At 42.8% G+C, this 7,779-nt stretch overlaps 1 non-coding gene across 1 annotated transcript; it reads left to right on the forward strand.

The window, feature by feature from the left end:
• Nucleotides 1-2,975: 2,975 nt before the first annotated feature.
• On the forward strand, nt 2,976-3,094 carry LOC145391992 (5S ribosomal RNA). The gene has a single exon (XR_013895933.1). It is a non-coding gene; the product is annotated as a 5S ribosomal RNA (ribosomal RNA).
• The last annotated feature ends 4,685 nt before the right edge of the window (nt 3,095-7,779 follow it).

Here is a 7,779-nt window from a genome sequence, read left to right on the forward strand (position 1 = left end):
TAGAGAATTCAGTGAAAGTTCATAAGACTCACCAACTCTTCCTCTTTCCAATGAAGGTATCCCAAGGTCTCTAGGTGGTCTCGTCGATGAGTAAGGATGAGTTGAAGACGAGTGGTTTTTCACGTTTTGGCGCGCGGCTCCAAGCCCGGGCCACTGGCCATGGCATTGGCCCAGCCGGCTAGCGTTGGCAGCACTGATTGGAGTGGTGATTGTAACACTGCCCGTGCGTCCTTGGAATGCGGAATATTCCACTCGTTTTTTCTACTCATCCTTACTCACCACCGTGAAAATGAGTCCTCACCCGGTTCATGTGGCTCACCCAAGGATTTACCGTCCACACCACCATGCCACTAAGCCCCGTAGGTGTGTGGGAAAAGAATTATCTCGTCGTTTTTCTGTACTCACTTCTTCCGTAAAAAATCATATTTCTCCTTTACTAAGACACTTAGAAATGCACTTTACATCACGATTACGGATAATTGCACTTTGACAAGTAAATGCTGTTGCTCTTTCACGCATTATTGTAGAGTATGATGTAATTATCTGTACTGTAAATCAGACTGCTTTTTACTAATCAGGGTTATAGTGAAAATCATATAAATGTTTCACACAACTAACATTATTTGTACTTCACATCACAGATACACTGATGCTCATATTTGGCACAATCCCCCTGAGTATTGAGTGAAATAATTTAGGTATACCGAAGCAGGTATTGTTCATTGTGGCCGCTCACAAGTGGTTTTCTTTCAGGTAACAGGTACAGTAGGCAAACTCAAGGTATATCCAATAATTTTCTAACCAATATCCAATAAACAGTATCAACTCCTGTACTGCACTTACTATAAATCACTTATAAGCACTTGTAGAACTTATAAAAGACTTAGGCTATATCTTAGCACTTTCTATAATTCACCTACAATATCACACATTTCACTCATTTATGAAAATACAAAAACTTCTGCACTGCTGTACACTATTTACACTTCCCCACACACCTGCTCAGTACTCATACCACGAAGGGCCTGGTTGTGGAGATTCTGCCCTTGAAGTGGTAGGCTGAGGTGTGGGGAAGCGCATGCAGGCGGCGAGAGTGTGGGGGAAACGGCTCTGCGGCGTTTTTTTCCGCAGATGACCGCCAGGTCCGCGTCACTTTCCCGATGTCCTGGGTCATCTTGCACCTCCTCATCGCCGAAATCATCACTCTCGTGGACTGTCCCTTCCTCCTGGAGAAGTCGGAGAGCCCTCTCTGGCGTCGGAGAGCGAGTAGGGGTTGGAGGGCGAGAGAGCTCACTCTCCAAGTGGTAGCTTTTTTTTCTCCTCAGAGGACGTACTCGTGCTGAATATACGAGAGGAGACAGTATCGTCAAGGGCACGTCCTATGGCACTATCACTAAGCCCTTTACCTGGCAATAAGGGCTGAACTTTCGCGGGGATTGATGAGGCAATTGGCCCTTCATGCGGTGGGACAGAATCGGACGTGTCAAAGAAGATGACATGGCTCCTCTCGCTACCACTGCCGAGTACAAACTGAACAGCGCAACCGCAGGGTACCTGGGGGTCCTACCTACCCCGTAGGTACAACAGAAAATTGGTCCGCGCTTAAACAGTAATAGGAAGGTGAGTGCGATATATCAAGTCAACCGGCAGCCCTCCACGCCCTGAATCCTGTCGTGCATACACGTCAGCAGGCGGATAGGGGTTAATGCCGTCAGCCTCATTGTTAGCTTGGTGTCCTGGTTTTGTTGGTTCGCCCGTAGCTATACTCCCAGTACATACACTGCCACCTCCTTTTAGCTGGTCGGTACTGTCAGCCTCACTGTGACCTCGGGGTACCATGAGTCCTGGTCCAGCCGTAGATGTAAGAAGTGTACTCCCAGTGACCACTCCTCTCTGCAGCTGGATGCTGTCCGTCTCACTGAGAGCTCGCCGGGGTCCACCCGCTGCTATATTTCCAGGCTGGCGGTCAGACCTCTCTCCCATGCATCCCTGTTAACAAATAGTTTCAAAAGAAAACTGTAATGTAGCAACTTAACATAACCCCTTAGTTTCAGTTTACTTTTTATTGGAGCAAAATCTTACAGTCTGTCTGTTACTTTTTTTCCCTGTTACTTTCTTGCCGAGCACCAAGGTGGAGCGGCCTGAGACTCCGACAAAGGTGTCTCAAGTTCCACCCTTGCAAACAATGCTCCTTTAACCACTGACATCTGTGTATATATATTTTAAAATTTAAAGACGTAATTTTTGTTTGTAACTGGTATGTTTCATATAAAATTATGTATAGTTTTGAATGAGAAAATTGCAGAAATGTTGAAAAAATTATGTTTGTTACAAAAATAATACGCATTACTGCAAAACAGCTTAACTCCTGTATAGCCAACTGTACTCACCTTATAAAATAACTCTGATCCTACTTAGATATGCTTACTATATATATACTTAAGAACTATTTGATATACCAATAGAATGTAAATGTATTACTGCAATAAAGAAGCTTACTTCCTGAGTATGCTTAGTGTGTAAAATCACTGATCCTGAATAGAATTACAATATATACTTAACCCTTCCGTGGCCGTATGTCCAGAATTTTACGTGTACCCCTGGCCGATGCTGGGGCCATTTTCTGAAGTTTCGAAAATTGATATTTTCCCTTGCCATATTGAAGTTCATATGCACCTAACAGTGCAAATCCCAGCTTCCTACACCCATTCTGTGGCTTGCAATGGAGTGCATAAGTTGCAGAAACATCAGCAACGGATATCCGCTGCAGCAATGTGCTGCCATGCCGCAACAGCACACATGTTGTCATCACTATTTTTACCCCCCCAAACAATGTTAATGGTGCTGAAATGTTGCGTGTATAATAGATATGATGATATCGAATGATTTCAGTACATGATATGTCAGGATTGCCTCCCCCCAAAATTATGAATATTTTTTCAATTTTTTTTTTATATAAAATATGTTTATGGTATGCCAACAGTCATGCCACGTTGAGTACACCGCTTCCCGTCCGATCAGCGAAGTTAAGCAACGTTGGGTCTGGTTAGTACTTGGATGGGTGACCGCCTGGGAACACCAGATGCTGCTGGCATAACGTTGTCCCTACGTGTCAAGTGGGGTTGGTGGAGGATTAAGTGCCCCTCCCTGTAAAACAATTATCTCTAAGCCCTTGGCCACCCCGTTTGGGATACATGGCGTCTGGCAATGAATGAAATGAATGAATGATGTTTATGGTAGTTTCGAGTTATTTTGCATGTATCGTTGTCTGTATGGTTGGAAGACGGAGTGAAAGGGTTGAATATTTAGTCCTTAATGAGAAAACTGCCTGTCCCCCTGTAATGGGGTGTATAAAAGCTGGCGTTGCCTGTAGGCAGAGTGGGGTTCCTCTCTTTGGCTCAGTGGTTACGTGTGCACGTACGAGGCACGAGGGTCTGAATTCAAATCCCGGCCACACCACTGTGATTAACTTGTTAAGTTTCAGTTTGGTCCTTTACATTGGTGGCAGCGGTGGAATGTGAGGCAGGGCTTAAAGGGTCATGATGGTGTTCACAGTATCTTAAATCTTACATCCTGAGGGTGAGCTGTCTGTGTGGTTCATGGGCTCCCCCAAATGGTGGCCTCCAGTGTGCTGCGCTACCACGTGTGTTCGAAACTGACCAAATTAATCACCAGGGGGAGAAAAGTGATGTAATGGGGTGTATAAAAGCCCGTGTTGCCTGTAAGCAGAGTGGGGATCCTTTCTTTGGCTTAGTTGTAATGTGCGCGTGTATCATGCACAAGGGCTCAGGATCGAATTTAGGCCAGACCACTGTGATTAATTTGTTAAGTTTCAGTTTGGTCCTTTACACTCCGAGGGTAGGCTCTCCCGTGGGGGATGAAAGTGGAGGGTCGGGTGGATTAGCACCTTGTCATCTCCAATTCCCGATGTCACTAACCATGGAAAAACTGCCACTCTTCGCCAGATTATTTAATTTTCGACATTAAAGTCGGTCTACTAAACTCCGTTCATATATATGACCTCTGTGTCACTAAAAGAAAGGGAGAAATTTAACAACATTATTTTAGTCACTGCTACAAGGAAGAGAGGCTGTATTATAGTCAAGGAAAATAAAGAAATGGTGGGCTGACCCGGCTGAGTCTACCATCTCAGTTTGGGGACGGTTATTATTCTTTCCTTCCTTAAGTATTGATAAGCTTTATTTAACATCCAATTCATGTATTTGTCCATCAAAACAAAAATAAATAGTGTTATGAGAAACATGTGACGATTCTTCGTTACGAATTATTAGCTTGACGCGTTTGAAGATCGTACATTACGATCACAAACAATAACAAACTCACGTGTGTCTGCTGCCCCGGTGGACCTGCCGTACAAAGATCATGGAAAACTGTTGCAGAGAAAAATGGACAGTGCCTAGACTGAAGTATTTCCTGAAGTCTTGAGGAATACCCTGTTCAAGGTACAACACTGGGTGTTGTTTTGAGTTTCTGTACGGTATTTTGGAGCCCTCGGCATTGTCGGATTTCGGCCGGCGGTCTCGTCTCTGCAGGAGTTCGGCTTTAAACATTATACAATTTTCATATGAAAAACTTTGTAGATTTTCCTCAGCATTTTGGAGATGAAGCATTGTTCTTTTAGAAAGCTAAATTATATGGGTTTCAGACAAAATGTGCACCTAGAGACTTGTAAATATGTGATGAATGCTGTCACACTCGGTGTGCTTTCACGGTTTCTATAGTAACGTTTTCCTGCATTTACCGCAAGCATATCTAGGAAATTAGTATAACTGCTATAGAATAATATCATGAAGAACTTACGTACGGTATATCATTAAATATCACGGGAGATATTTTTAAAGATATGCGATTTCTGTGGTCTCTGCATGAGTAGCCCGACTTCCATAATGAATTAGCTGGCGATCAATAGCAACTCTTGAGTTAAAGGCGCATTTAGCTGCTTCCACACCACCTGCATGACTAAAAACAGACTCGTAACGCAGGTTCAAAATTATAAGTCAAATTATTACGAACAGAGAGACAAAGCAGAAATAAATACGTATACAGACGGGAAAATACGTATTTTTCCCGTAACAACACGTATAGGTTACTCGATCATTTTACTTTGCTATTGTCGCAATATATAGGATCGTAATGCAGGTTCAAAAGTATGAATAAATCAGATTATTAGGAACAGAGAGACAAAGCAGAAATAAATACGTATACAGACGGGAAAAATGTATTTTTCCTGTAATAACACGTTTATGTTTCTCTATCATTTTACATTGTTATTTTCGCAATATATGTTGCTGTATGTGTATCGTGAGTGTGGGAAAGTATGATATTTTCTGTCTGGGTAAGGAAAACGGGTAAAGCTGTATGTCCGCCTACACTTCACAGGGTCAAGATATAAGGAAATACATGGGGGTTGGCATCTGAGAAATAAATACTGAGCAGAATAATTACTCAAGTGCATGATACGATGACAAGAGTCAGTCCAGGCGAACTTTTACCCATTTCTTCCCCCTCCCCCCCCCCAGCAGGTAGAAAGTCAATACAGATAAGTCATTGTCTGGGAAACACAGTCTTTGTACAAACGTCACTTACAAAACATAATCTACTTTACACACTACCACTATCTTACACGTCTATATCTTACTTCGTAACACTACACTAAGTAATATACACTATATACACTGCACTGCCCGTGAAGTGATAGGAAGTGGTGAGATGGTGCGAGAGATGAGGCATGCTGGGTGGTGGTGAGGTGAGTGGTGCGTGCGGCGGCGAGGCAGTGCGGGATGAGTGCACCTGCACTCAGCCTTCCCTTCATCCCCCTCGTAGCCCTCAGTGAAGAGCCACTTCACCACCGTCCGTCCCCTCTTCGGTGGTGGTGGTGCTGTACGGCGAGGTGGTGGTGGCTTCTCCTCACTCTCTGAGGAGATGCTGTCGTCCTTCTCGGTAGTAGGAGAGCAATACCTCTCATCACCACTCTCGTCACTGCCCTCCACCATACTCTCCACCTCCAGGTTAGACCCCCCCCCCATGAAGAAACAGCTTCGCCCTGATCTTGGGGATGGTGAGCGGCCTATGGGGCCGGAGAGGGCGGAGTTGGGTGGGGGTAGGGGCGGGAGGGAGGCGGAACTTGGACGTCCACTCATCACGGAAGTCTCGGTGTACTGGCGTGTGGGTGCATGGGAGTGTCGGGTAGGTTAGTCTGAAGACGTTCAAAACTTTCGTTCACTTCTTCAAAATTTTCGCCGTTTTTTATTGGCCGCGCTCAAATGATGCCTGTGGCCATTTCTCGGCTAAACGTCACTCGACACCGGCGGCCACGGAGGGGTTAAGAACTGTATAAAATATCATACTTACAGTAAGCATCGGTGAACCATGTAACATCATTACTTACAATTTGCAAGGCTGTAGGGAGCATAGGCCTAGTGTATGTGTGATTATGTGCGAGCAATGTTGAGTCAGTTAGATGGACTCGTGTTTCTTGCTGCAATCTGTCATCTGCGCAACACCGGAGCACCAACATCATTATTATCATCTGTGTCAACGTTTCATTCTCAGTAATTATTTCAAAAATACTATAAAAGGTTATGTCTACCTTCTCTTAATGTATTATGTAAGTTCATGATACAGGGAGACATCTGTGTCATTTTTCAATAAGTTCGGCACTACTTTATTATGCACATGACAACTGTCTGGCACCCCATGAAATTGAAATGTGTATGCCTAGCTTTTGTTTATTTCATCAGCTGACTGCTAACACTTATGTTATATTTATGTGTGTGTTTAAAAAAGCTAAATAAATTTTATTCTATTCTTTTTCAATGAAGGCTGCTGTCTTTAACATCACTGTATATTATTTAACTACTGATAACAAGAATGCACGAAATCGGACGGTTTGGAAGAGGGTTGCCGAACGGCAAATTCTTTTCTCCCGTGAAACATGCTTTATATATATATATATATATATATATATATATATATATATATATATATATATATATATATATATATATATATATATATATATATATATATATATATATAATCATCAGCCATAACTAGTCCACTGCTGAACAAAGGCCTCCCCCAACCTTTTCAACGAATTCCTTGACTGAGCCAATCTTTGCCACATTTTCCCTGCAAAGTTCTATATCTCATCTCTCCATCTCCTGTCTGGCCGTTTTCTGCTATGCATACAGTTTCTTGATGTACAGTCAGTCAGCCTCTTGCTCCATCGGTTATCCCTTATTCTTGATATAGGGCCAGCCCACCTCCATTTCTGTTCTTTTTTTACTTCTATAATATCTTTGACTTTAGTCTGCTCTCTCACTCAAGTAAATCTTTTCCTGTCTCTTACAGATATTCCCAACATTGACCTTTCCATTGCTCTCTGAGAACGGATTAATTTACTTTCCATTGATTTTGTCAGTTTCTAGGTCTCACAACCATACGTCATAGCTGGAATTATACATTTGTTATATACTTTCCGTTTCATACAAACTGGCCAGCTACTTTTCATAATGTCTCTATGTTTACCGAAAGCTTTCCATCCAATTGTAATGCGTCTTTTTACTTCGCTATCATGATCTTTCGGTAATTTTAGTATTTGTCCCAAGTAGTTGTATTCCTCAACTTCTTCAAAAATTTCATCGCTTATTCTGATGATGCTCTTTGGTGTTTGTGGATTAAACATTACTTTAGTTTTACTCCGGTTCATCTTCAGTCCTACTTTCAAACTTTCTCCGTTCAGGTCATTAAACATTT

Source organism: Coenobita brevimanus, chromosome 20 (assembly GCF_032717465.1).
Source record: "Coenobita brevimanus isolate Jiangsu-jjx chromosome 20, ASM3271746v2, whole genome shotgun sequence".
In the NCBI taxonomy this organism is placed as follows: domain Eukaryota; kingdom Metazoa; phylum Arthropoda; class Malacostraca; order Decapoda; family Coenobitidae; genus Coenobita; species Coenobita brevimanus.